Raw genomic sequence first — 15,297 nt, forward strand, 5'->3', positions numbered from 1 at the left:
GTAACCTAGCTGATCAGTGCCACTTAAAATTTTTTCCAAAAATTGACTGAGTAGTTTTAAAACTGCATGTATGTATGCTCCTAATTGTGAATACAAAAAGTTATATTGGATACCATTTGTTTACTTACTTAAATAATTAAGATATCAGTTTAATTATTTTATTTATTGCTTTATATATGAAATATTTTGCAAAGTACATGTGTGTGTAATTACAATTTCCAAAAGTTAAGGATCACAAGGATCACAAATAAACCAAAACTCTTTTCTCCAGTTATGACAAAAGCTTAGTAAGAAACTCATTTTATGTCTTTAATAATGCATAAAAAGTGGACAGATGTAGATAAGAACAACTTAGGTTCATTGTTACTTTTAATTTTTTTTTTTAAATTTCATTATAGACAATTCATCATTTTTAGTAATAATTTTGAAAAAATATTATTAACTGGCCTCTGACTTATAACAACATACACAATTGTTGTAAAACATAATTGGAGCAATATGGGCATTGGGGAAGTTACTACTATAGATAAGGCAGTGGCATAACAGGGAGGGAGCAGGGGGAGCAAATGCTCTCCCTATCACATGATAAAAGGGACTCATAGTCTGTTGAGTATGGGCTTGGTAAACCCAGGGTCCTGAGCTGGATATCATCATTATTCTCTTTCTTGGAGATTCCTTTCTAATTTTTTTTTTTTTTTTGGTGCAGCATAAGCCTCAGGCTTCCTTGCACCATATGGCTAATCATAATAATAATAATAAAACTATAAAAAAATGACATTTTATAGTTTTTAAATGCAAAATATGGCATTTGAGGAACAGTAACCCCAGGATAACATACCATTTGTGCGGTACCAAACTCAAACTAGTGGAGTATGAAAAGATCTGGTGGTAACTGTACGGTATGATATTAAATTCTCTTTGCAGTGCAAACAAGCTGTTAAAACAACTAATTGGGTTCTACCAATGTTGTACAAGAGCTTTGCTACCAAGGTAAAAGAGGGTGATTATCCTGTTGTGGATACATCACATACGGAATACTGCATACAGGTTTGGAAACCTCATTTTAGGGAGAACGTAGATCTATTAGAAAGGGTGCAAGAATGAGCAACAATTATTAGTTGGGGCCACAAAATAATATTCTTAAAAAGAAAAAAATGGGGTTTTGTATTTACACTCTCTGGAAACTAGGAATCAGTGGGGTAATGACGTCTTTAGAAGGGCTAAGTAAACTAAATGCGGATCGCATCTTTTGGGAAAGAATTGGGAAATTGAGAAATGACTTCATAGCAGATGTGCAGATATTTGCATTTCGCCAAAGAGTATTCAGTTTTTGGAATAAACTTTCACCTAGCATCGTGGAAGTTGATAGTTTGAAGAAATTTAAGGAAGGGTTGAACAAAATTATTAGAAAGGATAGGAAAATGAATTTTTTCCTTTTTTTGATGGTGCTATATATGCATTATATTGACAATACTAGCTCATTAAAAAATCTGTTTCTCTCTGTTTCTTTTTTTTTTTTTTTTTTCCAAAACTGCAACATGTGTGGTAATATGTTCTTTACCACCCTCAGTGTAGTATCACACAGTTGATATGTTACTCTGGGATTACTGCTACCCATATGCAGTACTTTATATTTGTCACTGTCAAACTTCAGTTGCCACCTCTCAGCCCATCTGCTCAACTTTTTTAGATCTTGTTGCTGTCCTTAGTGTCATTAACAATCCTAATATACCTTTATCAATATCATTAATAAAAACAGAAAACAAAATGGACCCAACACAGAACCCTGGGGGACTGTACTTATAACATTAGTCTACGAAGAGCAGTATCCATTTGATTACCACTCTCTGTCTTCTCCCACTCAACCATCCCTTTATCCATAGCAGCAATTTGTCCCCAATGCAACACTGCTCCAATTTGTACAGCAGCCTTCCATGTACAGCAGTATCAAAAGCCTTCCTAAGATCCAAGTATATGATATCAAAATTATTCTTTGCATCCAGTTCCTTTGTGACCACATCATAGTATCCAATCGAATTGGTCAGGCAAGACGTTCCCTTAACAAAACAGATGCTGTGCCTGAACTAAAACTGAAGTCTTGTCTAGAAGATCCTGCAGTGCTTCTTTTACCAGTGCCTCCATTAATTTCCCCCGAACAGAAGTTAAACTAACAGGTCTGTAATTAATTGTGTCACCCTTTGATTCTACTTTGTGAATTGGGGTTACATTTGCACATCTCCAGTCTGTAGGTACCTCCCTGAGTCCAAGGAAGCTCTCATAATTATGGCTAAGGGTTTGCTTACTTCCTTTGCTGCCTCCTTTAATATAACTGAATAGATTTCACCACCTCAGGTGCCTTTCTTATGTTTATTTTCAACAATTTCTCCTCCACTTTACTCTCAGTTATTACAAGATTCTCTAGCTTACTGCCAGAGTTGAATACACCTCTGGCATTTCCCTCGCTGAATAACTCCTCATGTGTAAATGTAGATGCAAAATACTCATTCAGTTAGTATTAGTATTAGTAACGGCCGTATGGTGCAAGAAAGCCTATGGCTTATGCTGCACCAGCCAAAAAAAAAAAAAAAAAAAAAAATCCGAGCAAAACAATGATAAAAACAAAAATTAAATAAATAAATAAATAATAATAATTAATAAATAAATAAAAATAATAAATGAAATAAAAAATAAATAAAAAGGAAATTAATCCTATCATCCTATGCGCTTCCCTTACCCGAAAGTACTATCCAGATGACCTTTGAATTTCCCCAAACTGTCGGCCTCTACCGAAGGCAACTTATTCCAGTAATTTATAACTCGCTGGCTAAAATAAAACTTCCTGCAGTCCAATCTAAACATTTCCCCCCGTAACTTGAATTTATGTCCCCTAGTTCTAGCATCATTTATAATCTTGAAAATTTTGTCCTCATTCATTTTACTGATGCCTCTCAGAGCCTTAAACACCTCAATCAAATCTCCTCTAAGGTGTCTAGTTTCCAAACTCTGCAACCCACATATTCGAAGTCTTTCTTCATAAGGACGCCCTTTTGCCGATCTCACCAGGCGAGTTACCCTTCTTTGCACCCTTTCAAGAAGCTTGATGTCTTTCTTTAGGTGCGGTCTCCATACTTGAACACAGTATTCCAAGTGTGGTCTAACATAAGCCTTATATAATGGGATTATCACGTCCCTATCTCTGCTTGCAAAAGTTCGATAGATCATCGATAGGACATCATGGGCCTTCCTTGCAACGTGTTTACAATGCTCAGAGAATTTCATGTCGGACCGTATCGTAACACCCAAGTCCCTTTCCTCCAGTACTGGGTTTAGTTGAACTCCACCAAGTGAATAAGTTATTTTGGGATTACTGTTTCCCAGATGTAATACCTTACACTTTGTTGGGTTAAAGCACAGCTGCCATTTTTCTGACCATTCTTGAAGTCTATCTAGATCTCTCTGAAGAAGCTCAGCTTGACAGTGATCATTAACTACTCTACCAATTTTAACATCATCTGCAAATTTAGACATCACGCCCTCTATCCCTTCATCAATGTCGTTTATGAAAATTAAAAACAACAGTGGTCCTAATACTGATCCTTGGGGAACCCCACTTCTTACTTCAACCCAATCTGAGGAATAGCCATTTATCACAACCCTCTGCCTCCTGCCCTGAAGCCATCCTTCTATCCATCTAAGGATTTTCCCAGTGATTCCAACCTGTTCCAGCTTATAAAGCAACCGCTCATGTGGGACTGAGTCAAAAATCTAAATAAACAATGAAATCTAAATAAACAATGTCGAAATTATTCCCTAAATCCAGCTCATGAGTGACCCTTTCGAAATAGCGAACCAGATTTGTTAAACATGATTTTCCCTTTACAAAACCATGCTGAGTATCCTTGAAAATTTCAATTCGATCCAAATGATCCTGAATTCCACCCTTGATCATTGCCTCCATGATTTTCCCTACTACTGAAGTCAGACTGACAGGTCGATAATTTACCACTTCACTTTTAGAGCCACCCTTATGTATGGGAGATACATTTGCACTTTTCCAATCCATGGGAATCTCCCCAGAGTCTAGTGATGCTCGCATAATTAGCCTCAGTGGTTCAATGCACTCGCTTGCCGCCTCTCTTAAAAGTTTCAGTTTGCTAGCTACCTGAGCAGGATCATCAACAGTTGAACCCTCGAAATCAAGTGGACCAATCTGATTCATCTCCTCCCTTCTAAAGTTTACGTAAGTAAAGATGTTTACATCTTTATAAAGTTTACATAAGTAAATGATCTTCTAAATATGGGAACAAGATTAACTCAGTGTGGGTGATGTTTTTTAGGCTCTAGCTAATAGAGAAGTTTTTCTTAAATTTTTACCATTTTATTAACTAAATTGGCATATTAATTTATTTTCTAGAAGTAGCTATATATATTCCTAATTACAATATTTAGTTTATTTTGAACTCGGATAGAGATTTTGTGGGTTATTGCTTACTAATAAATTGATAAAACTTGTACTGTTCGAAACTTGCCGCTATTGCATAGTATTGATATGGAATAGCTTTACATGTATCTCGAACTTGATAGTGTAAGACATAACATAAAACTAGATAGTGTAATATGTAGCACTGCACTGTAGTAGGAATCTGTTAGCTTAGTATAGTATTGGCAATTAATCAATTGAATTTATAAATCCTTTTAATTTTTATTGTTAATTAAATTGTATTTAAACGGAAATCATGCCCCAGACTAGAGCAGTAAAACAACTTGCACAAAGTAGCGAAAGTGCTGTGGTTCACGGGAGAACCATAGGGGATGATTCTCCATTGCATTAAAGTCTAAAAAAATGTGTTAAATGCGACATGTTTGCGAATCTCTCTTGAACAGGACATGATCTAGCCATGGAGGATGTCTTTGTGCTAGGTGCAGAGAATGTGAAGATATTAGGTGCCAACTTAGTGTTTTGATGGGCGTCTATGAGAACTTGAAGAGTCGGGTGGATGCCCTTGAAGAAATTAAAATGGGGGGCCCATCAAGTTCTCAGCTGACCAACTCAATGTCAGAGCAATCTCTTATACACCAGGCAACACACTGGCAACTTTCAGGGCAAAATGCGCTATTCCCACAGGAGCTAGTGTATATATTGTGCAAAAAGGATAGGTGGAATAGGACCATGGTATGTCTACCAGGGGCAAAAGGTGATATCATTGTACACACGTTGGCACTAATGATATTAAGTGTACAAGACCTGTATATTTTCAGCATTAACCTGCAAGTACGGGTCAATGCTGAAAAAAAGTTGCGAGTTATGGTTAAATTTGAAAGTGTCTACAATCCTGCAAAGGAACAATAGGAGGGAATATATATGATGAGAGTCTTGTCAATCAATCCTGCCCTCGAGAGATTGTGCAGGGCTCGTGGGGTAGAATTTTTCTCAGTGTGGTCTGTGCTTCTTAACAGGAAAGATTGCTTCTACAGAGATGGGATACACTTAAATAGAAGGGGTTCAAGAATATTTGCTGATGCTATCGAGGCAATGTTAGATGGCTCAGAAAACTGCTAGCTTGGGAGGGGGAATCACAGACTAATAGACTAACAGTAGACACAGGCAGAAGTGGAAATGATTCTTGCACTGCTTCTATTGGAATGTGCAGCAGCCCGGAAAGCCAGTTGCTGTGGATTTCAGAAACTGCTGAGGGTCATGAAACCAGTAAATACATGGGCTGTGTTAGAGTAGCTAAGAGTAAGACCAGGGGCATGTATACTTGCATGTACACCAGTGCTAGGAGTATAGTAAATAAATTTGATGAATTTGAAGTGCTGGCTAAGGCATCCAAGGTGGATATTGTTGGTATATCAGACACGTGATGCTATTCAGATATAAGGGATGCAGAATTGGAATTTGGGGAGTACAATTTGTACAGAAAGAATAGACAGGAAAAGAAGGGTGGAGGGGGTTATACTATTAGTTAAGAAATAAATAAAATCTAAAGTCCATCTTGTTGACATAGATGAATATGCAATGTTGAGTCAGTTTGGTGTGACATAAGCACTGAGAAAGCAAAAATGAGGGTAGAAGTTTGTTACAGGCCTAATGTCTCCGATGAGTACAAGGAATACAGTGGGGCCCCCAACATCCGATGGTAATTTGTTCCACAAAACCCATTGTATGTTGAAAATATTGTAAGTTGAAACCAATAATACATTGATTTCCTGTAATTCGTTCCCCAATAGCACATAAAATAGGTATTTCTTGAATGTTATACTTCATTTTTACATTAAAATGAGTTTTTTTATAAAGATTACTTAACAAATAGTAATAAAACATCTTAAAATGAAAAAAAAAAAAAAAAGAAACAGACTTGAAGTGCAGAGCTGATGAAATCAATGGTGGCATAGTAGTAGTGGTGGGACTATATGAAGCATCACATGTCTTTTCAGTCTTTTGCTGCTACTGGCAAAGAAACTGTAGAAATGGACTGATTTTGACGACTTTTTTGTAGCTTCCTAAAGTCTAGTGACACTCTCTGTAATTTTCTCCAACTCTTGTAGCTCCTCTGTTGTTAGCTCAAACCTATCGCTTTTAGCACATTAGTAAGGTCCTCCACATGTTCTTTGCCAGCCTCCAGACCCATTGATTTACCAAGAGTGACAATATCATTTGTCAAAGCACCATCATCTTCAAATCCATCGACATCATGAATAATTAAAGGCCAGATCTTTTTCCAGGCTGAATTTAATCACCTGGTGGAAACAGCATTCCAAGAACTTACACTCAGCCTCACATAGTCTAGCATGTTGAACTTCAACCTCCAAAAATCTTTGAGGGTGGGAACATTTTCACCAGAGGCCACTGCAAAGCAACTTGCGAACATTTTCGTGGTGTACATTTTCTTGAAGATTGCAATCACTTGCTGGTTTGGTTGAAGAAGAGGAGTGGTGTTGGTTGGCAAAAATTTGACTTGGACAAAGTCATATTGTATCTGAAGAGATTGAACAAGGTTGGGATCGTGGCCTGGTGCATTATCCAGCAGGAGCAGTGCCTTCACAGGAAGCTTATTTTTCTCAAGATTATTTTTTTTTCACTGAAGGATAGAAAACTTCAAGCTCCCATTCACTGAAGACATATTCTGTAACCCAGGCCTTCTTGTTACTGCACCAAAACACTCCCAGCATGCATTTGTTGACCTTTTGTTGTTTAAATACTATGGGGTTATTAGAGTTATAAACAAGCAAAGGCTTCATCTTAAAATCTCAAGAGGCATTAGCACCCAACAGAACAGTAAGCCTATCTTTCATAGGCTTATGCCCAGATAAATTAGCTTCATCCTTAGTGATGTACATGTTCCTGGACATTCGCTTTCAGAAGAGGCCGATTTCATAAACGTTAAAAACCTGCTGGGGAAGATAACACTCCTGATCAACTAACTCTTGGAATTCAATTTTAAAGGTCTCAGCTGCTTTATTATCAGCACTGGATGCCTCCCCATGCCTTTCAACACTTTTGATATTTGCCCCCTTTTTTTTGAAGTGCTCAAACCAACCCCTGATGGTTTTAAAGTCTTCAAAGCGTACAGCACTGCCACTGGTTGATGGAGCTTGAAGTTTCAGATCATCATATATTTGAAACAATCGTATGAGTGATATTCCGCTTGCGACATGTTGAACGATAACATTGCTGAACAATAACAAATATGCTAATTGGTTGAGAACAATCATACGAGTGATCTTCCGTGTGCCACGTGTCTGAAAATTTCCACCCATGTATTGTTCCAGCTATATCGGAAATCCATTGATACTGGCAAATATCATCAGTACTTAAAATAAAAGATCATATGGATGGTTTATCAGTCCTGAGAATATCGGATGCCGATGTTATCATAAGTCGAGGCCCTACTGTAATTATACAGAGAAATAGAGTGGGCCAGTAAATCAGATTGTCTTATAATGGGGGATTTTCATTTCCCAGATGTTGACTGGAACTTGTAGATTGGTCACTTGCACACTAGCAAGGCTTTTGTGGATTTATTGGATGATTGTTTTCTACAGCAGCATGTTCCGGAGGCAACTAGAGGGAGTAACACTCTTGATTTGATTATTAGTAGTGATTCTTCATGCATTAAGAATCTGCAGATGAAGGACCCACTAGGTAGCAGTGATCACAGTATGCTGATGTGGGATTTATTCAAAGAAGTAATTAGCATCAAGAGTAAAGGGAAAGGTTTTTGCTTTTCAAAAAGGTGACTACGGTTGTCTGAGACAGATTTTGAATTCAATACAGTGGGACCAACTGATGATGTTACCAACAGCAAATTCTAAATGGGAAGCATTCAAAGAATTAATCTTAGAAGCTACTAGGCTTTACGTACCAACTAAGAAATATTGTTCAAAGTTTAGGCCTAAATGGATGTCAGATGAACTAATGAGACATGTGGCAGAGGAGAAAAATGCATGGGATACATATAAATTAACTGGTGACACGGAAGCCCATGGTTGATATGAGCTAGTCTGCAATGACGTCACAAAGAAGGTTAGGCAGGCAAAGGATGCAATGAAAAACAACAAAAAGTTCTTTACTTATGTAAACTGTAGAAGAAAAGGGAAGAATCAGATTGGTCCACTTGATATCCATGCTTGAACTGTTGATGATCCTGCTCAGGTAGCTAACAAACGGAATGATTATCTTTTGCATCTACATTAACACACAAGGTTATTTGGGGAGAGGGGGGATATGTTATATTGAAGTTTCTGCTGATGAGGCTAGTAAGGGCGAGATGTGTTCAAAGCCGCTAAGTGGATTTTTCTTATTTATTGATTTGAAATTATTGTTTTTCTAAAACTTTTGATTTAAATTTAGCACTATAGCATTATTTTGTAATTTTCTGATTAATTTGGTGTATTTATTCTTTACTCGGCCTTGCAATTGCATAAAAGTATCAGTAAGAGTATACACGTGTTACAAGTCGCAACTCCGCTGAACGAGAAGTTTTTTTAGCCATATTTAGCAGCTTATTGAATATTTTTTTACATCAAATTATTTTTTGTAAGTAGCTTATAGACCTAGTAAGGATCGTTAGTTTATTCTGAATTGAGACAGCGAGATTTGAAAGTTAATTAATACTTAAGTGTCCACAGATTACCGTTCATAACTTCCCGCCTTTGTCTTTGTCATACGATCGTCATATATCGAACCTAGATAGCGTTAGTATAGTATAGGTTGTAATATTTTCAGTGATCGGTAAAATCCATTAAACTTCTTGAACTTCGTTGGCATTTAAATTGTACTTTTAACTAAATACATATACCGACTTAGATTACAAACGTAACATAATTAATTAATACATAACTGACACGGAAGTTATATAAAGGGAACTCGGAGATAATTAATACTTGACACTAAAAAATATATATCCTGTTATAACTGTGTTGGGAGATAATTTAGGGTTATAAACTGAAATTGAAATTTTATTTAAATTAAGAGAAACATGACTCAGACCAGAGCAGCAAAACAAAAGGCTCAAGCTAATGGAAGTGCTGTGGCTCAGAGGAGAACTGAGGGGGGCAGTTGCCTTCTGAATCACAGCCTTCTAAAATGCACAGCTTGCATGATGTTTGTGGAGCATTCAGGTATGGGACATAATATTGCCATGGGGGATGGCTTTGTGTGTGCGCGATGCAAGGAGTGTATCGAAATCAGGCAACAACTCAGCGTTCTTATGGGCCTATATGAGAGCTTGAAAGACAGGGTGGATGCCCTCGAAGGAACTAAATTGAGGGGCCCATCAAGCTCTCAGCTGCCCACATCAACACCAGAGCTTGCACTTGGTCATCGCGCAACACAGCGGCAACCCCCAAGGCAGAATGCGCTAGTCCAAAGAAACTAGTAGTTGTTGGTGACTCTATTGTCAGGGAAACGGGGAACATGCTTTGTAAAAAGGATAGCTGGATCAGGACCAGGGTATGTCTGGTCCTGTTCGAGCTGGTCCTGCTGTACGTCGTAGAGCAGATATCATCTTTTAAGGGCACAAAAGGTGATATAGTTGTACATGTTGGCACTAATGATATCAAGAGTAGGAGACCGGCAGAATTGCTTAACAAGTACAGGTCACTGTTGAAAAAAAGCCATGAAATAGGGTTGAATTTGAAAGTGTCTGCAATTCTACCCAGACACGATAGGAGGGAGTATATGATGAGAGCGTTGTCGATCAATTCGGCCCTGGAAAGATTGTGCAAGGCTCAAGGGGTAGAATTTTTTTCAGCCTAGACTGTACTTGTTAACAGGAGAGATTGCTTCTACAAGGATGGGATACACTTAAATAGAAAGGGTGCAAGAATAATTGCTGATGCTATCGAGGCAGTATTAGGTGAGTCGAAAAACTGCTAGCTTGGGGGGAGACAAAGACGAATAGATTAACAGTAGCCACTGGCAGAGGTGAAAGAGATTCTTGCACTGCTTCTATTGGAATGAGCAGAAGCCTGAAAAACAAGTTGCAGGATATTTCAGAGACTGCCGGGAGTCATTGCAGTACAAGTAAACACATGGGTTGTGTTAGAGTAGCTAAAAATAGAAATAGGTGCATGTATACTTACATGTACACCAATGCTAGGAGTTTAGTAAATAAATTTGATGAATTTGAGGTATTGCTCAAAACATCAAAGGCAGATATTGTTGGGATATCAGAGACGTGGTGTCACACATATATAAGGAATGCAGAACTGGAATTTGGCGAGTACAATGTCTACAGAAAGGATAGACTGGATAGGAAGGGTTATGCTATTAGTTAAGAAATACATAAAATCCAAGGAAGTGAAGCCAGTGGACATCGCTGGACAGTGCAGTGTCGAGTAAGTTTGGTGTGACATAAGCATTGGGAGATCAAAATTGAGAGTAGCAGTGTGCTATAGGCCTAATGACTCTGATGAGCATAATAAGATACTGTACAAGGAAATATAGTGGGCCAGTAAATCAGAGAGTCTTATAATGGGAGATTTTAATTTCCCAGATATTGACTGGAATTTGGGGGCTGGTCACTCACACACTAGCAAGGCTTTTGTGGATTTATTGGATGATTGTTTTCTACATCAGCATGTTCAGGCAACTAGAGGGAAGAATACTCTTGATTTGATTATCAGTAGTGATTCTTCATGCATTAAGAATCTGCAGATAAATGAACCACTAGGTGGCAGTGATCACAGTGTGCTGAAGTGGGATTTACTCAAAGAGGTAACTACCATTAGGGGTAAAGGGAAGGGTTATTGCTTTCGTAAAGGCGGCTACGATGGACTGAGACAGTATTTAAATTCTATACAGTTGGACCAACTGATGATGTTACCAACAGCAAATGCAAAATGGGAAGCATTCAAAGAACTTATCTTGGAAGCTACTAGGCTATACATACCAACTAAGAAATATTGTTCAAGGTTTAGGCCTAAATGGATGTCAGATATGAAATGATGAGGCATATGGCAGAGAAGAAACATGCATGGGATACATGCAAATTAACACATGACACAGAAGCCTATGATAGATACAAGTTGATCTGTAACCAAGTTACAAAGGAGGTAAGGCAGGCGAAGGCAGATTACGAGAAATCTTTGGCAAGGGATGCAAAGAAAAACAGCAAAGAGTTCTTTACTTATGTAAACTCTAGAAGGAAGGGGATGAATCAGATTGGTCCCCTTGATATCGATGGGTCAACTGTTGATGATCCTGCTCAGGTAGCTAACAAACTAAATGAATATTTTGCATCAACATTCACACATGAGGAGTTATTTAGTGAGTGGAAAGCCAGAGGTGTATTCAACTCTAGCAGTAAGCTAGAGAATCTTGTAATAATTGCGAGTAAAGTGGAGGAGAAATTGTTGAAGATAAACACAAGAAAGGCACCCGGGGTGGATGGGATCTATCCAGTTATATTAAAGAAGGCAGCAAAGGAAGTAAGCAAACCCTTAGCCATAATTATGAGAGCTTCCTTGGACTCAGGGGAGGTTCCCATAGACTGGAGATGTACAAATGTCACCCCAATTCACAAAGGAGGATCAAAGGCTGACACAAGTAATTATAGACCTGTGAGTTTAACTTCTGTTCCAGGAAAATTAATGGAGGCACTAGTTAAAGAAGCGCTGCAGGATCATTTAGACAAGACTTCAGCTATAGCTCGGACACAGCATGGTTTTGTTAAGGGGAAGTCGTGCTGACCAATTTGATTGGATACTATGATGCAGTCACAAAGGAACTGGATGCAGGGAATAACTTTGATATTATATACTTGGATCTTAGAAAGGCTTTTGATACTGTTGTACATGGAAGACTGCTGCACAAATTGGAGCAGTGTGGCATTGGAGGCAAATTGCTGCTGTGGATAAAGGGGCGGCTGAGGGGGAGAAGACAGAGTGTGGTAATCAATGGACACTGCTCGTCGTGGACTAATGTTATTAGTGGAGTCCCTCAGGGTTCGGTGTTTGGTCCATTATTGTTTTCTGTATTCATAAATGATATTGATGAGGGTATATCCAGCTTAATATCGAAGTTTGCAGACAATACAAAGGAAGGCAGGGTTGTCAAGGACATTACTGACACTATGCTGCTGCAACAGGATCTAGAAAGGTTGAGCAGATGGGCTGAGAGGTGGCAAATGAAGTTTAACATTGACAAATGTAAAGTACTACACATGGGAAACAGCAACCCAAGAGCAACGTATCAGCTCTGTGGTACTACACTGACAGTGTTAAGAATGAAAGGGACCTGGGGGTGGTTGTGCAGGAAGATATGAAGTTCTCTGAGCAGTGCAGACGGGCTGCAAGAGTAGCTCATGGTGTATTGTCAATGATATATAGGAATTTTTCTAGCAGGGATAAGGAGGTGATTATTCCCTTGTATAAGGCAATATTCAGGCCACACCTAGAGTACTGTATACAGGTCTGGAGGCCTCATTTCAAGAAGGATGTAGAGCTGCTGGAAATGGAACAAAGGGGTGCTCTTATGAAGAAAAACTTAAGTTTTGCAAATTACAGTGTCTGGAGACTAGGCACCAGCGAGGTGATCTGATAGAGGTGTATAAAGCCTTGAATGGTTTGAGCATGCTCAATGCTGATGGGATTCTTCCTCTCGCTCAGAATAATCACGTGAGAGGGCATAAATTCAAATTGAGGAAAGACAGATGTAGGATAGACGTGTGTAAATTTGCCTTTAGCCAGCGGGTGGTTGGTTGGTGGAACAGACTTCCATCCCTTGTCGTGGAAGTTGATAGCCTAAATAAGTTTAAGGCTCAGCTGGACAGATATTTTGAACGAACAGAGGGGTGAAGTGGAAGTGGAAGTGGTTTTTTTTTTTTTTTTTTTTTTGGCTGATGCTGCATAAGCTTGGTTTCTTGCATCAAATGCCTCTACTGATGCTAATGCTAATGTAGAAGGAATATGTTTTGTAGAGATGGGATACATTTAAACAAAGGTGGTGCAAAAGTTTTTGCCAGTATTATTGAGGATACCTTAAAGGTTCAGGGAAACAACTAATTTGGGGTACATGGGTAATATAGATGCACATTTAAATGATAGTATTAGTAAAATTAACTCTTGCACATACCTCAAGAGTATTTGTTTGTTATCCAACAGAACATAGTAGCAATATGTTCTGAGGGCAAAAACGTTTCAAATGAGTGGATAGCAAATGCCAGGGAAGCTAGCTTAAATAACTTTAAGGGGTTTATCAGGGTAGTTAACTATACAAGAACACTTAAGTCTTAATTGTTTATACAGTAATGTCAGAAGTATCATCAATAAAATGAGTGAATTCAAACTGCTGGTTAGGAAACGTAACGCTGACATAATAGGGCTTACAGAAACTTGGTAGCAGCCAGAGATAAGGGGTGATGAGTTTCAGTACAGTATCTTTAATGTATTTAAGAAAGACATGGAAGATAGAAGGGGTGATGGGGTCATGCTTCTTATCAAAAGTAACCTGAGCACGACGAAAGCTTTCACTGATTTAGACATTTCGCATTCTATTATAGAATCTGTAGGGTGCGAAATAGTTGGAAGCAAAGGTATAATGAGAGTGGGAATAATCTACAGGCCAGGTGATTATGAAGATTATGATGAGAGCCTCTACATGCAAATGGAATGGGCAGGTAAGCGTGAATGTCTTATTATGGGTGATTTCAATTTGCCTCTAAGTGATTGGAGCAAATAGAAAGGAAACTCCAAATGGGGAACAAAATTTTTAAATCAACTAGATGATTGCTATTTGTATCAACATGTCAGGGAAAAAAATACTCTAGACCTCATCAACACCCATGAACCAGATGACATAACAGGGCTGAGAGTAGAGGAACCAGTAGCAGGGAGTGATCACGAAGTTCTACGGTGGATGATGAAGAGAGAGAGAGGTAGCAGTAGTTAAAGGCAAAGGAATGGTTATAATTTCAGGAAAGGAAATTCCAGTGCCTTAAGGTGCTACATGGCCTTAACTGGGTAGATATCTCACAGAGAGTGAATACAATTGATTATGGCGGCGCCTCGGCAGCCAGGTGGGAAGGAGCAGCTTCTTGATTAGACCGGGGTTCGAGCCCGTCACCACCAAATACGGAGAATGCGGAAAGGTCAGGGAATGACCACCGCATATCCCGGAGCAATATGGCCTTAGTTGCTAATGCTCCTAAAAACCAAATAACAAACTATAACATAACAAACAATTGATTATGGTATACCTTTAAAACATTAATCACAGAAGCCTTGAATGCGTATATACCATTAAACTATATAATATCGGTGTAACTACATACATAGTTTACCCATGTATGTAGTTACAGTTTTAGTCTAAGGCGCATTTAGGGCTAGAGCCTCAAGCTGCGAACAAATTTAGACTATGTATATAAAGTGCTTAGCATCATAATACACAGCCATTTCTGAATAAACAGAAAATTTTTAAGGTGGCATCGTTTTAGGTTATATCTCATATTGTGAATACCTTCACAACGAGTTGCCATGATATTGCACTACTTCGAATAAGTAACGCTTCACCTAAGGAGAAGACTAATGTTACTTATTCTCAGATAGGTACCACCACCCAGACAGCACTGTTTCAGGGCTATTTGGCCCTTCTTCAGTGAGTGGGTAGGTACCCAAGTGACGCAATGATGGCAAAAACAGTTATGAAGTATAACTCCACAATATGAGAGATGCCTGATGGTGTATGATGTATTTAGACTAAGGTGCATTTAGGACTAGAGCCTCAAGCTGCGAACAAATTTAGACTATGTATATAAAGTGCTTAGCATCATAATACACAGCCATTTCTGAATA

The 15,297-nt window shown here is 38.5% G+C and overlaps 1 protein-coding gene across 1 annotated transcript in view; it reads left to right on the forward strand.

Annotated features, from left to right (window-relative positions):
- The window catches only part of LOC150088255 (intermembrane lipid transfer protein VPS13A-like), a 3,009,916-nt gene that overhangs the window by 2,802,270 nt on the left and 192,349 nt on the right, over nt 1–15,297 (forward strand). The gene's annotated exons all lie outside the window — the stretch shown is intronic.

The sequence above is a fragment of the Mastigoproctus giganteus genome, chromosome 3 (assembly GCF_048544385.1).
Source record: "Mastigoproctus giganteus isolate SK-2022 chromosome 3, ASM4854438v1, whole genome shotgun sequence".
Classification (NCBI taxonomy): Eukaryota; Metazoa; Arthropoda; class Arachnida; order Uropygi; family Thelyphonidae; genus Mastigoproctus; species Mastigoproctus giganteus.